The 27,630-nt window shown below is 41.4% G+C and overlaps 1 long non-coding RNA gene across 2 annotated transcripts in view; it reads right to left on the bottom strand.

Moving 5' to 3' along the window:
- The window catches only part of LOC140613937 (uncharacterized), a 143,482-nt gene that overhangs the window by 73,863 nt on the left and 41,989 nt on the right, over positions 1–27,630 (bottom strand). Inside the window, exon 2 of one of the 2 annotated variants that reach the window (XR_012014869.1) lies at positions 6,314–6,541. The exons of the other annotated variant lie outside the window; for it this stretch is intronic. This is a non-coding gene — a long non-coding RNA (uncharacterized lncRNA). The remainder of the gene's footprint in view (positions 1–6,313; positions 6,542–27,630) is intronic. 2 annotated transcript variants of the gene reach the window in all.

Here is a 27,630-nt window from a genome sequence, read left to right as displayed (position 1 = left end):
TAGCAGATTGGGCAACCAAAACAGTAGTCTCTACTGTCACTGATTAGAAGGAGACAACAAACTGAAGCCAGAAGGCTACCCTCTGGCTTGGATGTCATCTATTATTATTGATTCAACAAGTATATATTGCATTAGGTACTTCTCAGTAACCAAAGAAGTAGCCTCTATCCTTGTGGGCCACAATCTAGTAAAAGAGGCAGATGATAAACTGGTAAACAAATAAATAACTACAAATTGTAACAAGCACCATGAAGGACACCAACAGGGTGAAGTAAAAAAGAAAATTAGGAAGCTATTCAGATAGGATGTTCAGAGATGGTTCTCAGAGGAGGAGTCACTTAGCCATGACAAAGACTGAAAAGAAGCTAGCCAGGGGGAGTAAGGGGGGAGATGATCCCAGACTTAGTGAGGGAGCTGTGTGTGCAGTGGCCCTGAAACTGGGAAGACTGTGTCCTATGTGGGAGACCAAGAGAAGTTGGTGTGACTAGGGTATAGTAGGTATGCTGAAAGATCCTCATCCAGAGAGAATATCTGCCAAACCCTGGGAAGGAGATCAGGTTTTTCAGTAAAGTCCTAAAAGGGCACTGAAGGATCTTTAACCTCAGCATACTATGAAATTATTTGTATTTTAATAGAGTGGAATCAGAGAAATTGAGTAAGGGGCTCATTGCAGTGACCTAGCAAGTTGATGGGACTGAAACTACAAGGGAAATGGACAAACTGGACAAGTGGGAAGTACATTTAGGAGGAGGAAAGAGATGGGCTTGTAGGAGTAGGTGCTTGGTTTGAGGGAGAGGGATGAATCACAGGGTATCCCCAGGACTAAGCTAGTGGCTACATGGAGCAGGGGGGCTCATTTGCTGAGAGGGCAAAGTGGAGTTAAACAATTTGAATATGGTAGAGATGGAGAGGACATTTTGGGTAACTAATTCTGAGTTACCATGAGAAATCATAGTGGTAAGTAAGCATTTGGATATTTAAGTCTGGGGTTCATCAGAAATTTGGGTTAGTGAAGAAATTTAGAAGCTCTCAAAATATAGATGATATTTAAAATTGAGGGCCTCAGTGAGATTACTTAGGAAGTGCCTATGGTGGTAAATGAGAAGACCTAAGACTGACTCATAGGAAATTCAAAACATAGAAGAGGACAGCCAACAGAGAAGATAAGAAGAAGAGAAAGATCATCATACAAACAGGGAGGCAATGAGGAGAAAATGATTCCATAGATACCAAAGGGCAGTGTGTTTCTAGGAAGAAGTAGTTGTGTCACAGCTGCTGGGAGGTCAATTACAATGAGAACAGAAGAGGGACATACAGACAGAGGTCTTGGACAAATGTGCCCAGAGCAGTTCTGATGGAAGATAGATGTGCCATCTGGACAGGGGTGGATTGAAGAGGGAGAGGGAGCATAGAGAATGGAGACAGGCTATGGATATAAAACACCCTCTCATGTCTTATAAGAGAAGTAGAGAAGTGGAATGGTAGCTAGAAAGAGATTGAGAGCCAAAAAATATGTTTAAGGAATTAGAGGTAGCTACAAAGAACTTCTTGTATTCGCTTTAGAAACTGGTTGTCTGTAGAGGCACCAGAGTGGCTCGGTCGGTTGAGCATCCAACTCTTGGTTTCAGCTCAGGTCCTGATTTCAGGGGTCTGGGATCCAGCCCTGAGATGGGCTCTGCATTCAGTGCAGAGTCTACTGGAGATTCTCCCTCTACCTCTCTGCCTTTCCCCTGCTCAAGATCTAAATAAATAAATAAATAAAATCTTTTTGTAAAAAAAAGAAAGAAATTGGCTGTCTGTAGTAAATTCTATTAGAACACAGTATTCTCAGGCTTTAAAAACTGTATTTGACAGGACCAAATGTTTCCCCAAAGTCCCTTCCATATCTGTCTTTCTAAAATTCTGCAAATGTTTCTTTTTCAAAGGTTAGGGAAAAAGAATATCCAGAACTGGTGTTTTAGTCCATTTCGGCTGCCATGACAAACTACCATGCACTGGATGGCTTAAACAATAAACATTCATTTCTCACAGTTGTAGAGGCTGGAAGTTCAAGATCAAGGTACCAGCAGATTTGGTGTTGAGTGTGGGCTGTCTTCCTGGTTCATAGATAATTCCTCATATGGTTAAAGGGGCAAGAGAGATCCCTGGGGCATCTTTTATAAGAGCACTAATCCCATTCATGAGGGCTCCACTTCATGACCTAATCACTTCCCAAAGTGCCCTCCTTCTAAACTATCACTCGGGGATCAGGTTTCAATAGAAATTATGAAGGGCACAAACATTAGTCTATACCAACTGGTATCCATGCAACAACTCTTCCTTATCTTCTCAATTCATTTAGTCACTAATTTACTAATTTATTTCTCTACAAAGTGAGCACAAGGGCGAGTTTTTGCTGTTGTTCACAGATAGGCACATAGCAGGCGCTCAATAAATATCTGATGAATGAATAAAGAAGTGGATGGATTCAATAGGTAGTCGCAGAGTTCCTTCACATGTAGAATTCATTCAACATTCACTCAACAAACATTAAGTGTTGAGTATATATGGTAGGCTATATGCTAAGCACACTGCAGTCAGCTCCTCTTTAAAGTGGGAGAAATAATACTCTGTTCTGCCTTCCTCACAAGATCATTAGGAGACTCATATGAGAAATACAGGCTTAAAAAAAAAAAACCACCAGCATGTTATTACTAGATATGGCTTTTGTCCTAAAGAAGCTTGTAGTGAAATTGAGGAAATAAGAAAGAAACACTACAAAGCCTGCCCTATGCTTTTTAATGCCAGTGTGAATGGTTTGGGGAAATAGGGGACACCCTAACAGTGTGTGCATCAAGCACTGTTTAGGGGACACCGTAAACAGTGTGTGCATCAAGCACTAGAGTGCTTTCCATGCTATCTCTCACCTACTGCTACACCCATACCCTGAAGTTGGCATCATTACCTTCAGGGTGTCAATGCAGAGAAAGATGTCTAAGAGGTTATATAATTTGCAGGAACTACTCAGTAAGAGACAAAATGGGTAAAAAATCTAGGTCTGTTTACTTCCAAAACCCTTACCCTTTCAAAAAGTTTTTCTTTTACATAAAAGTAAATCTTAGAAAGCATTTAAAATCATGTCCCCAAATATTGGGAGTAGGATGGGTGAGGGAGGCAAGAACTATTATTGTTTACTGCAAGCTTACTGAACCCTAAACTCTGTATGTTACCTCATTTATTTCTTATTTGTGATGTAGAGTTTACCCCCCATTTTGCATACTAACACAAATGTCATCTGAGTCTCCAATCCACTGATATTTCACTGACGTTGACTCAAGCAGCTCCCTTCATTCTATGGAAAACCCACTGCTATTTTCAAGGGAGTTCATATTGTTGAAGCAAATTCTAGTTCCAAGCACACTTACCTCACCATATCCACATCCTGCAACTTATCTCTCCCTTCTACTAGGTACCAATCAGGGTGTAAGATTCAGACCCTTATTTCCCCAAACCATTCACACTGGCATTAAAAAGCATAGGGCAGGCTTTGTAGTGTATTTGAGAAGGCCAAGGAACCACAGAGTAGTTTTACATGCCAACAAAGTAAACAGCTTAAGATTGACTATCAAACCTCCCTGCTCAGACTATCCTTGTCTGGGTGCTTCTGGAGGTTTCTCACTGTCCCCTTTTTTCTGGAGACTCCAGCCTTTTCCCCAAAACACTCCTTACATGTGAATTACCCTGGTGAATTCTTATGGAATGCCTCCCAGCACCTTTTATTCTAAATCCCCACCCCCTTATCCATCCATATGGATCCTGAGGGGCTACAGAGTTTTTACATGACTCTAAATGATTGGTCAAAGTGTGGCCATCAAATCCCTGTTCAGCCAGTGAGACTTTTTCCTGGGATTTTTAGAATTGAGACAAGAGAGCAAATCAGGTCAGACCCTTTCTGGTCACTGAGGCTGTAAGATGTAACCCTCTGGAAGTGCCATGTTTCAGTAGATGAAGAAAGCCACTTTTCAGGCAGAAAAGGAAGCATATTTGCAAAAAGGAGCCAAGAGGAGAAATAAAAAGAAAGAATGTGTGTGTGTGTGTGTGTGTGTGTGTGTGTGTGTGTGTGTGATGGCAAATGTCTGGGACACTGGCTTTGGAGTTCCTGGAGCCCAGCCACATTCTTGTTCTTCGAGTCCATCTCTCTGGCTCTTGCCTTCTAGCAGCTGGAACCGTGGGAGGATTTGAAATGCTGGCCTTCTCTCCTCCACCAGCCTCCACCATATGGAAATGAGACCAGTAGAGAGATTTATCTCCCTCCCCCATATGAATTGTGCCAATCAGGTTAGAAGGCAGAATTTGAGCACTCTGAGTAAAGAACTTAGCAAGCACAGACCACCTCTGCCCACTTCTGAGGCAGGCTAGGGCACACTAATGCTTCCCACCAGGCATCCCTAACCAGGGAGAGTCAAGTGTCAGGTTCTTACCACCACCTCACCCCCGTAACTTCTGTGGTACCCTCGTCTGTCATCCCACGATACACAAAAAGGAGCAGAACCTCAAGGAATTTTAAAAATCTGCCAAAGTCACATCGGGTAAGAAGCAGTAGCAGAAGTTGAAACCAGGCCTGTGTGTGTTTTGCTAATATCATGTTGGAACGGAAATGCAGGCTCAGGAGAGCATGACTGGGGTACTGGGATGGAAAAACCCCATTTATCAGGGATCTATAGAGCTCTGCTGTTTCTATGGCTGTTATTCCCTTTCTCCTTCCTCCTTCCTTGTCTTTCAAGCCTCCTGGGGCTCCAGGACTCCAACTGGCAGGAAGGGGTAAAGGCATTGCCACTCTGACTGCTGACCATTCTTCCAAGGCCTGTCAGAGATCTTGACCACTGACTCCTTCCGGAGAATAAGACAACCTTTGTGCAGTGGTCACTGTACATCACTAAAGGCGGGTCACCAGAGAGAAAATTCTGAGTAAGAAACTAAGGAAACTAGAAACAGGACAGCAGTTTGCTCACCACAGTCCTTGGATGGCGTTCTTCAGCCTTCTCTGGATCCTCTCTCTTCTCATTCTTTGAAGAGTAGACACCAGTAAGTTATGCCACAGTCTACTATCTCTTAAGCAAAATGATTGTTCTTAGTCCTGACACCATAATCCCAGCTTCTATCCTGGTTTCCACAATAGCAATCTGTGTGACCTTTGGAAAATCACTTAAGAAAAAAACAAAAACTCCAGAAGTGTGTGTATTGATGTGTGCTTGCACAAGAGAAAAAAGAAAAAGACCAGAAATGCATGGAAATATTCTGTGGTGGGGAGGGAGATTTCAAGTAATTTCTTATACTTTTCTATGTTTTCTACTGAGTGTATGATGAATGTGTATTACTTTATAATTAGAAAATTCCTTGCTGAGTATCTCTGGGCTTTAGTCTCCAAAAGTATCAAGTGTTGATTGGGGCTGCCTTGCTTCTGTCATAGTGCTATTTTGGGAATGATGAGATAATGCCTAAAACTGCATGATCCACATAATTGGTTACAAACATGAGCATGTTTCTTTCATTTTTCTAATTAGTCACTCGAGCAATTGGAAGCCCTTGTAATGAAGCAATATAGCGTCTGTCTTCTTAGGCCTCTCTCTTGTGGAACTTAAGAATAGGTTCTACCTGGGGCGCCTGGGTGGCAAAGTGGCTGAGCATCTCCCTTCGGCTCAGGATGTGATCCTGGAGTCCTGGGATTGAGTCCCGCATCGGGCTCCCTGCAGGGAGCCTGTTTCTCCTCCGCCTGTGTCTCTCCCTCTCTCTGTGTGTCTCATGAATAAATAAATAAAATCTTAAAAAAAAAAAAAGAACAGATTATACTGGAAACACAATTAACTTTGTGCCTTACACAAAATGGGTATTTTTCCCCCTATTCCAAGAAATCCAGAGTTAGACAGCTCAGGACTGAACCACTGCTTGAAGATGTCCTCAAGGATCCAGGCTCCTGACTCAGCATCCTTAGTTTGTCATTCATTCTTGTGGTCACAGTAAGGTTGCTATGTCTTCAGGTGGGAAGAAAGGGGAAGAGCAAAAAGCAAAGAGATTTTGTCTTTTCACCTGGATTGGGAAATCTGCTTCCATCCTATAGAACTAGATCAATCATATGACTATCACTGCAAGGGAAGCTGGGAAGTTGCATAAGTTCATCACACTCTTCACAGAGAAAAGCAAAGGAACAGGAAATTGTCAATGTTTTTTTGGTTAACTAAGCCTGTAAGTCTACCACACCACTGGAGTACATTCACCCTGAGGAGTCCAGTTCTACTTCTGAAGGCCAAATAGAGTGAGAACCAGAAAGTCTCACCTGTCCACAAGGAAGCTCCAGTTTTCAACTGTCACAGAGTGTTTCTGCCTTGCAGAGTTGCTATAAACAACTCATCCCACACAATCAGTTGATCCTCTACCCCAGCAGAAGTGATGCTGTTATTGTTCCAGTCTCTTGTACAGGTCATGCAGGCTCTCATGCTTGGTTCTCATGTTGCAGTCATCCAGGTTACATGACACGCACAGCCAGTATTTCTCAGTTTTAACTCTAGCAGAAGAGAGGCTGGGTCATAAAGGGCTTCCTGCCTCAGTCATACACTGCACCAGAAATGGCCCCTCCACCATCCCTTAGACTTCCGTTTTGAGACTGGGTCACCATTCCAGACTCCCCAGAGGATGTCTGTTTTTTTACTGGAAGACCTCAGACTAGATGATCCCAATCCCTTAGAGAAGATCTAATAAAGCTTAACCTCTCAATAGAGACAATCAGAATCTCAATGCTTTCCCCCACAGGAGACTCCTTGAACCTTATGCAAATTTGCACAGCTTTTCTCCCCAAATTAGCTTTGAATGCAGGAATCACTGATAGGGTTGATCTCCATCAGGCCACATCAGGTGTTATTCTATCCTTTTACCAAATCACTGGGAGATTTACGCTTATATAACTGAAAGAGCCCAAACCAGGGCTTTTCCTGAACACAAATCTGCCCCAAATGATTTGTTGTGAACACCTAGACAGAGAAATGCCTATGCTAAAAATATTTCTTATTCTGTTGGATCCATCTGCTACATGCATCCAAAAGTGATTTAAGACAGAAGGAGACCCAAGACTTCTAGGTCTGCAATATGGTGGACTTTTTTGGGCCATCCTCAAAGAAACAGCAGGAATTCTAGGGAACACATCACAAATATTCTTTTACCTTCTCAGCTGAACTCACAGGAAAAAAAGGGAAATCTCCAAGGCCCAGAAATACAAGGTAATTCAAAGCCAGAGAGGCAAACATATTAGCTAATATGTAGCCACCTTAGAGCTGCTCCAGATGGGGTCTTAGTTTTTGTTTATTTTTTTATCGAGGAATAATTAGCATATAGTAAAACATGCAATTCTTAAGTGTAGAGATTAATGAATTTTTACATATGTGTACAACCATGTAACCTTCACCCAGATCAGAATATAGAACATATCCACAGAAGTGGCACCTGGGTGGCTCAATTGGTTAAGCATTTGACCCTTGGTTTCAGCTCAGGTCATAATCTCAGGGTCATGAGATCAAGCTCTGTGCTCAGTGAGGAGTCTGCTTGTCCCTGTCTCTCCACCCTTCCCCCTGCTCTCCAAAATATCCAGAGAAGGCTTCCTCAAGTCCCCCTTTAGTCATTATCTCTCCTCAAGTATAACCACTATTCTGACTCCTCACCAAAGAGTAGTTTTGCCTGTTTTAGAATTCTATAGGACTATTCTTTTTTGTCTGGCTTCTTTTATTATATAGTATATCAATGACATTCATCCATGTTATTGCATATATCAGCAGTTTGTTTTAATTACTGTGGAGTATTCCACTGTAAAATAATCCACTATTTACTTATCAGTTGCATGGTTAATGGGCATTTGGGCTGTTTCTAGTTCAAGAGTATTATGAATAATAAAAAAAAGAGTATTACGAATAAAGTTGCTATGAACACTTGTATATGTCTCCCAGTGGACATATGTAGGGCTTGGGTTTTAATGCCCAAGGACACTGTGAGATGAGACCACCAGTCGAAACAAAGTAATAAGATGAGACTTAGAAGCCCACATGAAACTAGGATCATCAAAGGACTATACTCTTGGTGACAGTGTAGACTAGGAAAAAATCTACCCATAAGTAGAGGAAGAAAAGAGGGCACCTATCTGCCTCTGAGATCTGGGTGAGAAAAAAATCTTCCCTGGGAATTTATAATCACAGTCCGATACTTCACATAGCTTTAGAGTTAAAATTTCCATGATCAGTGTAATCCAGAAAAACACAAGCTGATAAATCAGCATGGATTTTGTTACCAGCTGGCAATATCCCTAGGGCCCCTGATAGAAGTGAATGAAAAACTATTACAGAAGGACACAATTTCACCCCACACTGAGGTTGATTCTAATAAATAAATGTCCACTGAAGATAAGCTCAAAATTACATGGCAAATGAGGAACAACCAACCTTAAGTGAAACTCAGCAAACAAACACAACTAATAGAAAAAAATAATGCTTACATTCATAAGAGCTTCCGATAATAAGACAACATAATAATAAAGATTATAAATGTGTTCAGGTTTTTTAAACGATTTTATGTATTTATTTTAGAGAGAGAGAAAGATAGAAAGAGCACGAGCAATGGGGGAGGGACAGACGGAGAGGGAGAAGCAGATTCCCCACTGAGCAGGGAGCCCATTACAGGGCTCCATCCAAGGACCCTGAGATCACAACCTGAGCTGAATGAAGTCAGATACTTAAACAACTGAGCCACCCAAGTGCCCCGAGATTATAAATCTGTTTAAAATAATAACCCAAAATTTAAAAATTGAGATCATAAGAGAAGAATAAGGCATTATCAAAAAAAAAAAAAGCAGCAAGTTTTTCAGATAAAAAATGGAATTCTTGGACATTAAAAATTCAGTCATTTATACTAAGAATCATTGAACTGTACATTTTAAGTGGGTAAATTGTGTGGCATATAAACTACATCTCAATATAGCTTTTTTAAACATTCAACCATCAAAATAATGTTTAAAAAACTTGAGACAGGATTAGCAAAATAGTACTAGACAAAGCTGAATGGTGAAACAATGAACTGAAATATGAACTTGAGGAAATTCCACAGACTTGGCACAAAGAGATAAAAAGAGTAAAAATAGAGCATTTTAGAGACCTGAGGATAGAATGACAATGTCCACCCACACCTAGTAGGATTTCCAGAAGGAAAACATGAATGAGGGAGGTAATATTTGAAGAAATGATAAGATATAATAGCTAAGAATTTTCCAGACTTGATGAATACATGGATTCTCAGATTTAAGAACCACAGTGAGTATGAAGAAAACAAAATCTAAACAAATCTAAATCTACACACATAGCAAAACTACAGAATTCTCAAGACATAGGGAAAATCTTATAAGCAACTAGAGATAAGAAAACAAATTTCCAATAAAATAATAACAAGTAAACTGGTGTAGACTTCATGATAACAGACTTCCTAAAAATGATAATAATTAAGCTGGTATGTGCTCGCTTCGGCAGCACATATAACAATTAAGCTGGTAAAACATCAACAATACCATCAACAAAAGTCAGAAGGTTATGGGAAAATAGTTTCAAAATTCTGAGAGAATACTGTTGTCAACGTATAACACTGTTTTCAGCTAAACTAGTGTCTCATAGTGAGATTATTTCAAGCAAATAAGGACTGAGTTTACCACTTCAGATTCAACTTGGGAAAAAAACAGGGAAAACTATTAAAGATGAAGGAAACTAAACACAGAAAGAAGATACAAAAAAATAATTATACTTATATTTTCTCATGCATTTATAATGTTTTATATTTAAGATTAAGAGTGTGTGTGTGTGTGTGTGTGTGTGTGTAGAGAGAAAGAGAGTGCACAAGAGTGCTCTCTCCATGAAATACATGACAGTTATTAATATCATCCATTTGGGAAACCTGTCCCCTTCCAGGCCAGATACCGATAATTAAATACATCATGGTACAGTGGTATGGCTTCAGAGACTATAAGCGGATACGTGAGTGGGATAGAGGAAAAGTCAAATCATTTCACACCGCAGAGGAACAAAAGTGAATCAACATAGAGACAGAGCCAGGCATTGTCTAAGTAGAAGCTGGTAGGATGCAGTATGGGGGAAAGGACAGGCCCTAGGCAACATAATTCATAACTGGAGCATAATTCATAACTCCCTCTTCTCTCATAGAACAAAAGTGACAAAGAAGCCTGCTCTACCGAGCAAGATAGGCAGGAAGACATCTGGATATACCACAAAAGGATGTGGATACAGGAGACACTGTTCATATTGTCAGTGAGGCATCAGAGACTGACTCCAGCCCTTACATAAAAAGCAGCCAGAATTTTTGATAGCCTGACCTGATGCCCTCTCCCAGATTCTAGGGAGGTAAAGCCACATGCCAGTGGTTGAGAGCTTGCTATGGCCTGCTGGGATGAAACAGGACAAGCTAGATCCAATAAGTGAGAACTTATCTCTCCCTCTGAAAACAAAAGTCATATCTAACTAAGAGGAAACTATGGAAACCATTTCTTTGGATCCAGAAGCACTTTTAAAATTAAGATGTAAAATGATAAGAAAACTAAATATTCAAGTTTCTGAACTAAGCAAAGAGGTTTTAGCTAGTTGAACGATTAACAGAAGGTGCCAGATTCCCTTTCATGTGTTATTTTCTTGTTACAGAGCTCATTTTTACTCATCTAAATGATATCCCATTATTTGTATAGATGTATAAGTGTGAAAGTTGTTTAAGAAAATTGTGTAAGATCATAAAACTTGATAAGAGTAGGAGATACTTGTAGTTCGTTAATAGTATTTATGACATCATAAATCGAGATGTTAACTCAAAATGAGCATTTTAAAATTATTTTCCTGCCTCATACAATCCCAGTGGTCTTCCTTTTTGTAATGGGCAATTAAATTTTATTTCCATTCTGAAGAAGTTTATAATAAATTTTAACAAAATTAAAAGTGGTTTCCACTATTTTCTAGATCTAAATACAATACAGAGCTTTTTGAAATATTTCCTTCTTGTTCCTGTTACAGCACCTGACTCAGGCTGGAATTGAATTCTGTAATACAACTCTAGACCTGGCATCCTCAAGCATGAGATCTCTTCTTGCATCTCTACTCTGTCTCGTGTCTGTGTAATCAGGCGGAGGTCATGGGTGGAGAACATCCCTGGTGAGATGGTGGGAGAGGTAGACAGATCGCCAGAGTGAGAAGCTTCTGACGGTTGCCACCACACCACTCCACAGAGCCTCTCTCCATCATTACCGACTGGCTTCCTCTGTACCAGGAAATAGTTTTTCATTCTGCAAATGGTAGTGATATTAATTCATATATTAAATTATTTACTAAGGGATCCCTGGGTGGCTCAGTGGTTTAGTGCCTGCCTTTGGCTCAGGGTGTGATCCTGGAGTCCCGGGATCGAGTCCCGCATAGGGCTCCTGGCATGGAGCCTGCTTCTCCCTCTGCCTGTGTCTCTGCACCTCTCTCATTCTCTCTCTCTCTCTCTCTCTCTGTCTATCATGAATATATAAATTAAAAAATCTTTAAAGAAATAATAAAATAAGTTATTTACTAAGAGAAAATTGTGATAGAGTTAGGGAAGGAAGAACTGAGTGCTTAACTTTTACAGACTCCAAATAAGGCACATTGCTGCTCAACATCTGTATCCTCCCCAAATTCAAATGTTAAATCCTAACCCTCTATGTGATGGTATCAGGAGGTGGGCAGTTGGGAGGTGATTAGGTTGTGAGGGAGCAGCAGTTATGAATGGGATTAGCACCCTTATAAAACAGACCTCAGAGACCTCTCTTGCTCTTTCTGCTATGTGAGGACACAGCAAGAAATGGCTACCTGTGAGTCAACTGGAGAGCCCTCACCAGACAATGAACCTCCTGACACTTGGATCTTGAATTTCCAGCCTCCAGAACTATGAGAAATATATTTCTGTTGTTTATAAGTCACCCAGTCTATGGTAGTTTGTTATAGCAGTCTGACAGACTAAGACACACATACATTATCTTTCTTCAGTCCCCACAAGCCAGGGAGATAGACAATATTAATATTCCCATTGGACAGATGAGAACCCCAAAGCCTAGAAATTTTTAACAACTCCCCGTAGGCCCCACAGCCAGGGATTTGAAACTAGGCAGTGTGAATCCAGTTGCAGGCTCTTGGCCAGCATGCTAGGACCCTGAGAAATGGCCTAGGAAGAAGCAAATGCAAACTGATCCCATCCAGGCTGGGTGTACAAGGTTGAAAAGGTATAAAGTGAGCGCATTAGGCTGCTCTGGAGGGCTTTCACAATCACCTGTGCCTCTGCTCTGTATCTGCTTCTACAACTGTGACCTCCACCTCAGAAACACTTTTCTACATTTTCACTCATAAGTCACAGGAATTTATAACCTTGGAAATCACTGATTATTTGCCTAGCCTGAGTTTCCTGAGAAGGGGCTGTTCCTCACCCCACCTAGGTACATTGGAGAGCCTACTCCCTGCCCCATAGAACAGAAAGAAATGAGGGAAGGTGGGATTCTTTCCTCTTTCTTGGTATCACTGTTTAGGTCCAAAGCCCAATGGTGGGGGAAGCAATAAACTGCCCTACATTCGCAGTTCAGAAAGTCCCCATATTTCTGTCCCAATATTCACATCCTCCTCCCATTCCCTCCCACTACAGTCAGTGGAAAAAGAGGAATGAGAGACGTAGATTCTTCAGCCTTTGGAGGCACACAGTGACCACAGGGAAAGATCTATTCCCACCCCAACCCTTGAGTCCCTCTCCTCTGCTGAGACCCCTTTAAGAGTGAACATCCAAGCTGGAGACCTTTACTGGAAGGGTCTGTGAGGGGGGGCTGTCCGGGCAGGGTTTCAGGGTTGGTGGAGGGAGACATCGGGTGGAACTAGTTCTGCTAGTTCCACAACATCAGAGACAGCTGTGAGGTAAGAAGGTCCCACAGGGCCCCCAAAGAACTCAATGAAATATCCCCAAAGACACCCTGCATTTGGGTGTTCTCCACACACACAGCTCTAACAGCCAGCTGCACTGACTGAATAAGCAGCACTGATCAACAGTCTTTCCACCAAATAAGGAGACAGGTGCTTTCTCATTCCTCAACAGAGAAGCCAGAACTTAGAAAAGAAAAGAAGATAAGGTGACTGATGACACAGCCACTCTCCCATCTCCTCCAAAATATATAATATATAAATATATTTTTTGAAATAAAACTATTTATTAATATTTGTATTAATAATGTTATTAATATATTATTTATATTTTATATATTTATATTTTATGAAAATATTTTATATTTATATAAAATAATAAGCATATAAATAAATTTATTTTTCTATTTATAAAAGTATTTGTATTTTATTATTAAGAATGTTGATATATTATTTTTATATTTTTATAAATATATATTTATATTTTTATATTTATACAAAATAATAAATTAGAAAATAAGAATTTTTATATTTTTATATTTATATAAAATAATAACAAATATATAAATAATAAATTTATTTTTATAAATATAAAATATTTTATTTTTATTAAAATATATTTATATTTTTATATTTTATATAATGTAAAATATATATAAATATGTATATAAATATATATATATTTAGAGACAGTTTTGGCAGAGATAGTTTTGAATCAGATATGAGATTGCATTTCTTTAAGTGAATAGGATTCAGCCTTTAATACTGGAATGAAACACCTCTAATAACCAGAAGTAGCTGAAAACTTGTATCATCTGGTCCAGATGATGATGAGGGGACAGCTGTTGTCATCTGGAAGAAAGCGGAGCTCGGCATAGCACAGCTGGAGGGCCCTTATTAGAAAAAGTCATCTTTACCCCCCAATAGTTGAGATGCCTCAACAACTGGTGACATGTACCTCCCACCCGTTGGAATAAAAAACGTCAGATAATCACAAGTGTTAACAAGGATAGGGAGAAATCAGAACCCTCATTCACTGCTGGCAGGAATGTAAAATGGCATAGCTACCTTAGAAAAACAGTGCAGCCTGGGTGGTATGCTATACTCTGGCAAATTGAACTCCAATTTTTTAAAAAAAGAAAGAAAAGAAAACAGTGCAGCAGTTTGTCAAAAAGTTAAACATGGAGTCATCATTTGACCAGAAATTGCAATCCTAGGTGTCTCGCACCCAAGAGAATGAACACGGGTCCATACAAAACTTGAATGCAAACGTTCACAGCAGCATTATATTTAGCAAAGTAGCTAAAAAGAAAAAAGTCAAAACAACCCAATGTCCATTAACTGGCAACTGTGATAGATCCAAACGATGGAATATTACTCAGCCACAAAAAGGGATGAAATACTGATGCTATGAATGGGTAAACACTGAAAACATTACTGCTGAGTAAAAGAAGCCGGTCCTAAAAGACCACATACAATTGCGTTTACAGTATCCCCCTCCCCCATTACCCAAGGGTTAGGTTCCAGGACCCCCAGCAGATACCTGCACACACAGGTACCTGCTCTGCACATGCGCACATGCGCACTATGTCTTTTCTGTGCACACAGACCCATGATAAGGTTTGACTCACAAACTGGACCCAGCAAGAGGTTGCTAACAAGAACTAAAAATAAAAATATTACAACTATGACAAAACATTCTAATAAAAGTAACGTGGCCTCTCAAAATACTGTATAATACATACTGTATTATACAAAATACATACTGTATAATATAATATAATTATATACATACTGTATAATATAATAATAATATAATATAATTATATACATACTGTATAATATAATACATACTGTATTATACAAAATACTGTATAATACATACTCAAAATACTGTATAATACAGTAGCATAGTGGTCCCTAGGGCTGGAAGGGATGGAGGATGACAGCTAGAGGGTGCAGGGCTTCTTGGGGTGGGGGGCGAGGGAAGAAAATGTTCTGAAATTAATCATGATGGTTGCATAATTCTGTGAATATATTAAAAGCCACTGACTTGTAGACTTTAAATGGGTGAATCATATGGTATGTAAATTATATCTCAATAAAATTGTTATCAAAAGCAAACAAAGGGGGAAGTCTGGGTGGCACAGCAGTTGAGCATCTGCCTTTGGCTCAGGGCATGATCCCCAGGTCCCCAGATCGAGTCCCACCTGGGGCTCCCTGCAAGGAGCCTGCTTCTCCCTCTGCCTGTGTCTCTGCCTCTGTGTGTGTGTGTGTGTGTGTCTCATGAATAAATAAATAAAATCTTAAAAATTAAAAAAAAAAAAAAAAACAAGGGGCTCCTGGGTGGCTCAATCAGTTAAGTGTCCGTCAGACTCTTGGTTTCAGCTCAGGTCATGATGTCAGGGTCCTGAGATCAAGCCCAGTGTCAGGCTCCTCGCTCAGCAGGGAGTCTCCTTGTCCCTCTCCCTCTGCTCCTCCTCCTCTCTCTCTTTCTCTCTCGGTCTCTCTCTCTCACATGAATCTTTTTAAAAATCTTTTAAAAACAAGCAAACTATGATGACGTAATAGAAGACAACCAGACAAAAATAGAGAAGTGGGTTTGGTGGATGGAGGGATGTGGCCTAGAGCACTGGGAGAGCCCTGGGAGTCCACTCCAGTAGGCCTGGCCTGGGCCCTGGGAGCTAGCCCCAGGTGGACCCCCTGAAGAGTATCCTGACCACTATGGAAAGCACAGCCCTAAGGTCCGCCCTCAGGGCAGGAGACCCAACTCAGGGACTAAGAGGCAAAAGAGTATGAGAGAAGACAACCAATCTTTAGACAGCTGGGTGTCCTTGCACCTTAGTGCCTCCCTCTGAGCCTCAGCTCTTTTATCTGTGTCCTGGTACTCAGCGTGCTAGCAGGAGCGGCAGGAGTGGGCATGATCAATCTGCGGAGTCTCAGGTTATGCCCCAGAATTTCTGAACCAGAACCTGCATTTTATTATACCGTGGAAATAACAATACCTCCTTCCAGAGGATTTTGTGGGGGTCCTTATTAACAATAACTACTGCCATTGACTTGATATCCTTTATGTGCTGGATACTGGGATAATACGGAGAGGTGCCAAATTCAGTGCCTGAACATAGTAGGTGTTCAATGTGCCACAGCTATTCTTTGAAACAGCCTGATTTGGGAAGAGGAAAGAGCCTGAATGCTAGAACCCAGCACACCTGGTCCACATACTGGCCCCCTCTCTGACACTGAGACCTCGGGCAAGTGATGTAACTGCTAACCTCTAAACTGGACTTACCTCACAGGGTGGTTTTGAAGATTAAGAGAGAAAAAGTGTCCAGTGGCTGCCCTGCACCTAACAGCACATCACAGGACCCCAGGAGATGTTTGGTCACTCCCTCCTCCCTACAAGCGGATCCCACAGGACCACACGGTGGCAGGGAGACCCAACCATTTTTAATCCACTCCCCCCCCCCCCCAGTTGCACATCCAGCCCTGTTTCTCTATTATTCTCATGTATCCACTGAGGAAATTCTCCCTGAACATCTACCATGTGCCCGCCACTGTGCTGGGAGCACAGACATTGCCGCTGTGGTCCCTAAGTCCGGAAGCCTGATCTGGCCTCTGATTGCGGAGGAATGAATGGGCCTGTTTTGCCCACCTGCTTGGAGAGCTGTAAAAACCAAACCCATTGTCTCTTAGCAGCCATCTGAAATAATTAGTCTCAATTCCCAACCCTAATGTGCTTCCACACTGTGAAAAAGCACTTTTTCAAGGGGGGCAGGAAACATAAATTAGTATAATAATGCAATTAAAATGCATTTTCTTTCCATTTATTTAAATTACTCCTCCTTACATCTTGAGAAAATGCATCCTTCCTTGGAGGTATTTAAGGAGATCCAAAGAGGCTGTTGCCATGAAGCAAGAAATGCCCCCCACAGGGAACAGAAATACCCTACCCTGCAGGCCAAGAAGAACTACCCTCCATGGTGATGACTGCTCGTGTCTACAAGACACTCAGCACTCTGGAGTTCCACAAAGGCCCTTGCATTGAATTGTCCTGACAGGTCACTGGCTCTCTGTAAGCACGCATATGTTCGTTCATTCATTAATAACAATTTTTTTCTACACCTCTTCTACAGCCGGCGGTAGGAATAACCTGAGAAGGATGGGATATATTTCCTACTCTCATGGTGGACTGTAGGAGAAAGGCAGCCAAGCAAAAAAGGACCTAGGGCCACCAGTGCTGTGGCAGCCAGATGCACGAAGAAAGGACCCCACCCAGCCCGGACATGGGGGAAGGGGAGCAGAGTGGGCCCCAAGGATGAGAAGGAATTAACCAGTGGGGCAGGGGAGAGAGGGTCCTCCAGGCAGAGTGACCAGCAGGGACAAAGGCATGGAATGTGGAAGAGCATTATGGGTAGAACAAGGAGCATCAAGTCATTTGAGAAGATTTGGAGGCAGGGAGTAGAGGAGAAGCAAAGGAAGCAGGGACTCAAACACTCAACAGTCCAGGAGAGTCTGGACAAGGCTAATGGTGGGAACTTTGTCCTTACAGCCTTAGGAAATGAGGATGAACCCCAGGTAGCAGAGGTAGAGAGGCCATTAGCCCTGAAATCACAAAAGGAAGCCAGACTCCCACCCTGCTAAGGACACAGCAGCAAATACCATTCCCACCTCTGGACAGCATGAGCTACAATCCAGAGTTACTGGTTTTGTGTCGCTACCTGCTGGCAAGATTTCTTCGATGCAGATGATTCAACAAAATGTTCAGAGAAAATCTTTTCTAAAAGGTTACAGTTACAGGGAACTTTCTTGAAATGACAAAAGACCAAATTAGAGTAACACATTATAGAAAGAATGTTATTAGTTTCATTAAAAAAAAAAAAAAAAAGAGGAGAGCATCATCTGAGAGTCAGGGGTTCAAATTCCATCTCTGCCATTTTTTATGTGGAAAAATCACTTCACTTCTTTGGGTTTTGTTTTCACATCCATAAAGTGGAGATAATACCTAACTCCCAGTTGCTGAGGGAAATAAAAGCTATCAGTTGTGTAAAGAGAAATATTCCAACGAGAGTTGGAGTTGCAGTGGCAGGAAACCAGCACATGACCTATTGCCACCTCCACCACTTCTGCTATCTCTGCCACTGCCTATACTGGAAGGATTTGCTTTCTCTTTAAGATCCAAGACATGAAGGAATGCAAAGAGCTCCACAACTGCACCTCAGACAGGACCACCCCCTTCCCTCTTTTTCTTTCCTACAGAGAATTAGCTGCCCCCTTTCTGCCCCCAAGATCTCTACCTTCAGCCTAGCTGCTTCATGGGCAAGGGTTTCCCCATTGACCCCCTTCCCACACTTCCAGTGAAATGTACTGAAATCTGACTCGCTGATAACCGCAAGGAAGAAGGAAGCAGCAGAAAGGACAGACAGAGGAATGACCAAGCTGAGGAAATCAGCAGCAGGCTCTCTGCCTCTCACTGAACCCCAATTTCCTCCTTTGGGAAAAGGGAACAACATGTGGCCATGGGACAACTCATGTAACAGTCCTAGCACACCAAAGAGCTTCAGATATGGAAGTTATCATTAGAATTGTGGAATTGGGGGATCCCTGGGTGGCTCAGCAGTTTAGCGCCTGCCTTTGGCCCAGGGCACGATCCTGGAGACCCAGGATCGAGTCCCACATCAGGCTCCCCGTGCATGGAGCCTGCTTCTCCCTCCTCCTGTGTTTCTGCCTCTCTCTCTCTCTCTCTCTGTCTATAATAAATAAATAAATCTTTAAAAAAAAAGAATTGTGGAATTGTGGTAGATAATCTTATTGTAGAAGGGCTTCATGCATCAGATTGAAGGGAGGTGGAGAGATACATGACCATTTTAGCTTTTCCGAGCTGAACTTGACTTTAATATTTTAAGTCATCTTGCAAATTTGGGAATGGAACACAAGTTAGGTCAAGTTTTATATTGACAGGAAAAATGCACAATGTTTAGGACTTTGCCAGGAAGACTCATATAGAAATCTATTGCCCTGGGGCCTCTGGAGAAACAGGGCACTGGAGTTTCAGGGTGGGAGGGCAGAAAGGAATTGTGCAGTAAGAGATGATTCTATCAATCAGCACCACTTCACCCAGACACCCAAACCAGAACTTTAATAGCAATACGACTACCACTTATGTTTCCTATGCTAAGCCTTTCTGTGTAATCAAGTTATCCTAACTTAATGTTCTCAATCACCTTGTGAGCCAAATACTATTCCTCTGATTTTACAAATGAGAAAGTGGGTTTGGAGATGTGGCTAGTCAGTACAGCTGGTGAGCTAAGGGGTCAGGATTTCAACCCTGCCCAGCTCCAGAGCCTTTGTATTATCTGCCTTCTTCACCTTGCCACCAGGTTATGCCCATGCTTTCTTCAAAATGTCCCAAAGGCTTGCCCTTCCACTCCATTTTCAGAAGTTCAGGAACTTATCTTAACCCAATTGTATTCAGCCTCCTAATTTATGGTCATGCCCCATACTCTACTATATTCCTTTCTATCACCGCAGACTTTAGACCACCTCTATCCAACAGAACTTCCAGCCATGATGAAAATGTTCTAGAGGAGCATTGTCTAATGTGCCAGGCACTAGCCACATGTAGCTACTGAGCATTTAAAATGTGACTACTCAGATTGAGTCTTATGAATTTTTTTTACTTTAACTGATTTAGTTTAAATAAGCACATGTGGCCAGTGCCTACCATATTGGATAGTGTGTTGCTAGGCAGTACAAATTCCCTCCAGGTAAATGGGACATCATAGAAAATGTGAACTGTGTGACAGTTTAAGCCTGGTAATCCACCAGAACCCAAAATTATGGTTTGTGCTTTTTCTCATCCTGGAAGGTATAGAAAGCTTCAAGGCACCTCAGCCTAGACAACCATTTTTCGATAAGAATATCTGCCTTTGGTTGAGCACCTCTTATAGTCTAACCTCCGTATTAGGTGCTTGACATGTGTTATCTAAACCTCACAACACCCCTGCAAAGTAGGTATTATTGTCTTCTTTCTTTTTTTTTTAATTTATTTTTTATTGGTGTTCAATTTACTAACATACAGAATAACCCCCAGTGCCCGTCACCCATTCACTCCCACCCCCCGCCCTCCTCCCCTTCTACCACCCCTAGTTCGTTTCCCAGAGTTAGCAGTCTTTATGTTCTGTCTCCCTTTCTGATATTTCCCACACATTTCTTCTCCCTTCCCTCATATTCCCTTTCACTATTATTTATATTCCCCAAATGAATGAGAACATATAATGTTTGTCCTTCTCCGACTGACTTACTTCTATAAACAAGAGAGTTGAGGGGAGGAAAAAAAAAAAAAAAGGAAGGCAGAGGCTCAGTAAAGTTAAGTAACTTGCTCTCTTCAGTCACATCACTGAAATTTGAATCTAGTCCACTTGAATTCACTGTTTCTTGGCTCCTCCTTCTTCCCAGGCTAAAACTCAAAATCAAGGCTCAATGCTTCTCCCTATGAGGAAAAGGTGGTCCAAAAAGACGAGTTATGAATTTTTGTGACAGTAAATATAAAGACCTCCACTCAGGTCTACAGAAATAAAATAAAGTAGCCAATAGTTTTTATGGAAAAAATATATACCCAGAAAGGGGCTGACTGTTTATAAACCCAAGACAAAAAACCATGTAATGCAGACAGATGCCATGTGGAAGCAGGTGCAGAGTCCAACACCTAACAAAAAAATATTCTCACTCTTGTCTGGGTCCGGCCACATGTAGAGCCTGGAACCATGTCTCAAGACAGGCATTAACAAACTTGAATAAAACAGGGGCCCATGAGAAACAATTGAATATTCATAGAACAAAGAAGAAGAGGGGCACCTGAGTGGCTCTGTTGGTTAAGCCTTTGACTCTTGGTTTCAGCTCAGGTCATGATTTCAGGATCCCAAGATCAAGGCCCCATATGGGGCTCTACAGTCAGCAGGGAGTCTGCCTTTCTGCCTCTCTCTCCCTCTGCCCCTCCTCCTGCTTACTCAGTCTCTCTCTCTTTCTCTTTCTCTAAAATAAGTAAATAAATCTTTTAAAGAAGAAGGAGGAGGAGGTGGAGGAGGAGGAGGAGAAGAGGAGGAAAAAGAGAATGAACCACTGGTATGCACAACACAGATGAATCTCACAGACATAACCTTGAGTGAAGGAGGCCAGAAAAAAACATGACAATATATGATTTCACTTATATAAAATTTAAGGACATTTAAAACCACTCTTAGGCAATAGAAATCAGAAGAGTGGCCACACAAGTTTGGGGTGGATAAAGGCAGAGGGTTTAGGAGAGAGACATCTGGGGCGCTGAATGGGAATGTGCACTTGGGAACAATTCATTGAGCTGTGTGCCTAATATCATGCACTTTACTGTATATATATATTATAATTCAGTATATAAGTTCATGAGAAGGAAGGAAGAAGACCAATGGTTGAGAATACTATCAAACAAAAGTGGCAATTATTTATTGCCAATAGGGGGATCCCTGGGTGGCTCAGGGGTTTAGCGCCTGCCTTTGGCCCAGGGAGCGATCCTGGAGTCCCAGGATCGAGTCCCGCGTGGGGCTCCCAGCATGGAGCCTGCTTCTCCCTCTGACTATGTCTCTCTCTCTCTCTCTCTCTCTCTCTCTCTATCATGAATAAATAAATAAATAAGTCTTTAAAAAAAGAATTTATTGCCAATAGAGTCTTACAAAAATACTACTAAAATGCACTTAGGAAGAAGGAAAGTAATCCCAGAAGAAGGGTCTGTGGAAAGATACGTGGACAAAGAAAGTGGAAAATATACGGATAAATCTAAACAAGCATCGATTATATAAAAGAATAATAAATAATGTCTAATTTGTAGGGTTAACATAATAATACAAAATAGATTTAAAATACCAGACAAAAATAGATGTAAACTGAATGAGAGAGATTAATGTTCGAGTGAACTAAGATTTAGGAGTGATGAATAACTTTGGCTTTGTTATATTAAATGACAAAGTCAGTAAGGAAACCGCTAATAACAAGGACACATGCTTCATTTAGATAACTAAAACCGACCCAGAGCTGGTGAACAGAAGGCAGACACTGCTCAATCCCAGAGCGCAACTATGAAAGGAGAAGCCAGATCCCATAGAAGCCTGCACAAGTATAGTAGCATTTGTCCTAATTCTTCCCCTAAAAGGAAGAACATCATCATTTACCAGAGTGGCTATACACTGGGGTAGGGGAAACACCCAGAACCTTTTGAGTGCTGTTGTATATAAGTTGTGAGGTGACACTGATACCAGGGTGCCCAAAGCACCATGTAGAATGAGAGAGATCAGAGCCACTCTCAAAAGACTTAAAGGACACATAACACCCCTTTTCATTCATTATGTAATCCCAGCAAAACCACATGGGTCATAGAGGGTGATGGTAGGCTACTCTAAACTATAGGCAGCCCCATTTGCAAGTATCTTCATTAGTAGAGATGAACACAACCTCCGGTATTTGGGATGCATCTATTGTTCTGGCCCCATTGGGAAGGAGGATCAAATGACTCCCCATTCACCTAGGATAGACAGCAGTACACATTCACAGTCTTGCTCTTGGGCTCTATTAAGTCTCCTGCTCTGTCACAATATAAAATCTGAAAGAATCGTGATCATCCTGAAATTCTGAGGTTGGTCCACTATATTGGTGATATCACGTTAACTAGACACAGTGACTAGGAAGTGACAAGCACTCTGGACATCCCAGAAAGATACATTTATACCAGGGAGTTAGAAATAAAGCCTAACAAAGGTTTAGACCCCTGCCTCATTGGTGACGTTTTTAGGAGTCCATAGCCTGGAATATGCCAAAATATCCTCTCCAAAGTTAAGGACAAGCTGAACTTTGTGCCACCTGCCACTAAAAAAAAAAAAAAAAAAAACCACAATGCTTGAGTCAGACTATAGATACAGCATATACTACACTTGGGAATACTGCCTAAACCCATCTCAGGTGACACAGAAGGCTGTCAGTTTTGGGTAGGACTCAGAGCAAGAGGGAGCTTTGCATGGACTCAGGCTGCTGGACAAGCAGCCCTATTGCTTGGGCATATGGTGGGCAGATCCAGTGATGCTAGAGGCGTCTGTGGCAATTAAGGACACTCTATGGAGTGAGTCTTTGGCAAGCCCTTAGAGAAGGGTTAAGCCCAGATCACTACAGTCCTGGAGAAAGACCATGCTGTCTACAGCAGAGAAATATTTGATACTCAAAAAACAGTTTCTGGCACAATACTGGGTCCTGGGAGAAACTGAGTGACCATAGAACATCATAAGCTGGAACAGTTACCAGACCTAACAAATTATAAGCTGAGACAGGCAAAATTCCAACCTGTTACAAAATGAAAACATTACATTTGGGGGCAGCCCCTGTGGCTTAGCGGTTTAGCGCCGGCTTCAGCCCAGTGCCTGATCCTGGAGACCTGGGATCGAGTCCCACATCGGGGCTTCCTGCATGAAACCTGCTTCTCCCTCTGCCTGTGTCTCTGCCTCTCGCTCTCTCTCTCTGTGTGTGTGTGTGTGTCTCATGAATAAATAAATAAAGTCTTTATAAAAAAAAAAAGAAAATATTACATTTGGAATCAGACTCAAGCAGGTATGGAGAAACAAGTAAATTGGGAGAACAGGTGGTCCACAACTGTTGTAGGATATACAGGGTGTAGACACCTGATGTAACCTGTCTCTCTTGCACTGCTGCCTCACCACCAGCCCACATCTATGGCCCTTTGGAGATTTCTTTACAACCAGTTGATAGAGGAGAAAAATAAAATAAAAGGTCTGGTAATGGCTAGGTTCACAATATGTTGATATAAGCCAAACTTGGACTGCTACCGCACAGAAGGGCCCTGAAAAAGAGTGGTGAGAGAAATCCTCCCAGTGGGCAGAGTTTAAAGTACAACTGGCCATGGTCTTTGTGTGAAGAAGTGACCTGAAGTACAATATACACAGACTTCCAAGTAATGGCAAATGGCTTGGCTGCTTGCTTGGTCAAGGGTCTGGAAGGAGCAAGGTTGGATGTCTGAGGAAAAGGCATGTGGATGAAGCTATGGGAATGAGTACACAGCTTGTGGATCTTTGAGCCCCACATCAATGCCCACCAGAAAGCATGTTTGGTAGAAGACACGCTGAATAAGCGAATAGACAGGATGGCTCATCCAGTGCATGCCAGTGAACCTTTGTCCTCAGCCACCTCAGTCCTTACAAAGGAATCCATCAATAAGTCATGGTAGCCTGATGTGATGAGCTGCCTTTCACTAAGGCTGATCTAGCTATCAGCACTGCTGAGTGCCCGACCATCAGCTGTACGGACCAATGCTGAGCCCTTGATAGGATGCAATCCCTCAAGGACATACCAGCCATTTGATGGCAAGTTCATTATCTTGGATCTCTTCTACCTGCAGAGAGAAATCATTTATCCTTACTAGAAATAATACGTATTCTCATTATGGGTTTGCCTTCTCTGCTCACAGTACATTGGCCAGGCCAACTATCTGCAAGCCACAGATTGTCTGCTTCTGGGAGAACCAAACTTGAGTCATCAACAAATCAAAAAGTTGGTTCTTTGAAAGGTCTAATAAAATACACAGTATTCTGGCAAGATTGGAGGAAGAACAAATAAACAATGTTGCAAATAAAAAAGAGGAAAAACTATGGAGGCTGTTGAGATATAAAAGGACTAAGATAAATAACTGGAGGAGAAGGAGAAAGTCTCCCTTCCAAGAGAACGCCAACTAATAAATATAGAAGGAATGAAGTGTTAGAAAATCACTAGACTGCAACCATCATAGTAAGGACTAGTACAGGAAAGAATCAATAATGAATGCTAAAACACGTGTGCAAAAGTTTGATGAGGAATAGAGTATTTCCACTGCTTCAAAGTACCTCCTGCAAATTAATTATTTAATACAGAGAGTATAATAGCAACTCCACAGCAAGAAAACTGTTAGACATCACCTTAACTAAGTGATCAAAGTTAACATCACAAGTCAACATCAGTTGGTCAACTGATGTTGACTTGTGATGTTGAAACCCTTAACCAAGGAGTAAACAGGAGGAGAAGCACAGCTGCAACTGTTTCCCAAATCTGCTTTTTCTAGGAATGCCATCTGTCACCTTGTTTCTATAAGGTGATATTCATGCTTGTCACTCAATAACCAAGTGTTAATTTAGTTGTTTTGCTGCAACTCAAGGTTTACCTCTTCTTAGAGCACAGGAAAAAAAAATTGACATGCCCTCAATTTGCAACTTCCTTCATCTGATCCAGAGTCAAGAAGCTCCTCTCCTCTTTACCCAGCCCCTTTTCAGCTTGGCTTTAAAAATCCTTGACTCTCCTCCTTGGGGAGGCAGCCTTTCAAATAAACTCTTTTCTTGCTGCTCACTTGACATCTCATTGAGATTGGTGCATCAAGCTCTTGAACTTGGGTTTGGTTACAATGTTATACACTAAGAAGCAAACATTGTGTAGTACTCCTACAACAGGCATGACTCAGATCTTACAGTGAGAAAGCATAGACATTCAACATGCACATCTACAAAACAACCACCATGTACTCTCCAAAATGGAAATGTCCTGAAAGACCTAGGAATCTCTGAGGCTATTCCAGGTTAAAGGAAATCTAAGGATGACAACTAAGTGCAACCTTAAATTACATCATGGACCAGAAAAAATAACGCTATACTAGGGTAGAAAAATTAATTTTCCCTCTATCCTTCTCGATTCTTAGCCGAGACACTCTGTAAGAAGAGAGATTAACAGGAGAAAAACAAGAGTTTTAATAACATGTGTACCTCCCGCATATATGAGAGACACCCAAGAAAACTGAGTAACTCCCTGAAAAAATGGCCCAAACCACCACATTATTAAATACCATCTCCAGCTAAAGACAAAAGATGTTGGGGGGGGGGGGGCAGTGTGGCACCTGGGTGGCTCTGTTGGTTAAGCGTCTGCCTTCGCTAGGGTCATGATCCCAGGGTCCTGGGATTGAGCCCTCAGGCTCTCTGCTCAGCAGGGTGCCTGCTTCTCCCCCTCCTGCTGCTCCTTCTGCTTGTGCTGTCTCACTATCTCTCTGTCAAATAAGTAAGTAAAATCTAAAAAAAATAATAATAATGATGATGTTGGGCAGTAGGTAAGGGGAGCCAGTTGTGGGAAGTTACCAGGAAAAGTACAGTAGATGAGAGTGAGGCGGCTATGCAGACTTAAGTCATTGCCTTCCACTGGTAAGAGCTTCTAGAGATTTTCAGTCATCCTTCCCTTACAAACACAGATTTCTCTTATAAATCCAAATGTCTCTTACAAAAGGATAACATCTCAGTTCTCAGAGCCTTTACCTAGTCTGCTTCACAGAAACATAACCAGTCTTAAACAATTCTTATACCAGAGCAGCTGGGTGGCTCGGTTGATTAAGCGTCTAACTTGGGTTCAGGTCATGACCTCAGGGTCCTGGTATGGAGGCCAGAGTGCCCCCCCCCACCCCGCTGAGTGCCCCCTGCCTCATTGAGCCCCTTGTGGAGCATAGAGCCCTGTGCTCAGTGGAGAGTCTGCTCTCTCTCTCTCCCCCTCCCCGTGCCCCTGCACACATGCACTCTCATGTTAAATAAATAAAATCTGTAGAATAAATAAAAATAAAATAATCCTTACACCAAAGAGGTTGACTGGGATGTGGGCGGGGGGGGGGGGGGCAAATTCTGCTCTCCTTCACTATAAAAGACATTATTGGGACAACTAGTAAAAGTAGAATGTAAACTATGTATTAGATAATGCCAAATTGTTCAACACTTAGATAAAAAAAATTTCCTGAGTTCATTAAATTTTCTATAATTATGTAAGGGAGTGACCTTCTCCTTAGGAACTGTAAGTATTAAAGTGCTAAGGTTTGAAGGAGCATGATATCTGTAACTTACTCTGAAGTGATTCAAGGGGAGAAAAAATATGTAGAGAAAGAGAAAGAGAAATGATAAAGTAAATGTGGCAAAATATTAACAGTAGGTAAATATAATCCAAGGATCTAGTTCTTTAGTATCATTCTTAAGTTTTTCTGACCCTGAAATTATTTCAAAAAATAAAAATTTAAGTTTAAAAATAAAGGAAAAAGAAGATATTGTAGGCAATATTATATGAGTAAATTTTTAAATATAAGTGAAATTAACAAATTCCCAGAAAATTCTGATGGAAGGAAAAACTCTCTGATGCCTTGAGATATAAGAGAGGCCAGTTTAGATTTCTTTCTAAGTCACTGTGACTATCCATAAACTGTTTAAATCAAAAGCCTGATTTATGGCCCACCACACATACATTGCACACCTGCTTCACAAATGCATAGCCTAAAGGAAAACCATCTTGTCCTTAAGATCAATTAATGCTCCTACTCCCTACATTCCTTGATGTTGAAACTTGTGATTCCTATGTTAATCTATAATCTTTTGAGGTTTTACAAAATGTAAAAAAATGTATAGCCCTGTAAAAACCGTTTGTTCTCTGAAGCTCTTTCTTCCCTGTGAAAAGTGTGTTTCTAAGGCAGTTGTCCTAACATGGGCTCAAATAAAACTCTCTTTTGTAATTTTAGAGATTCTAAAAGGTTTGTTTTTTTTGTGTCAACAAATCTATCCTGATAAAACTGACT

Source organism: Canis lupus, chromosome 22, assembly GCF_048164855.1.
Source record: "Canis lupus baileyi chromosome 22, mCanLup2.hap1, whole genome shotgun sequence".
NCBI classification, from domain to species: Eukaryota; Metazoa; Chordata; class Mammalia; order Carnivora; family Canidae; genus Canis; species Canis lupus.
This window is presented reverse-complemented; position numbering and strand designations above follow the sequence as displayed.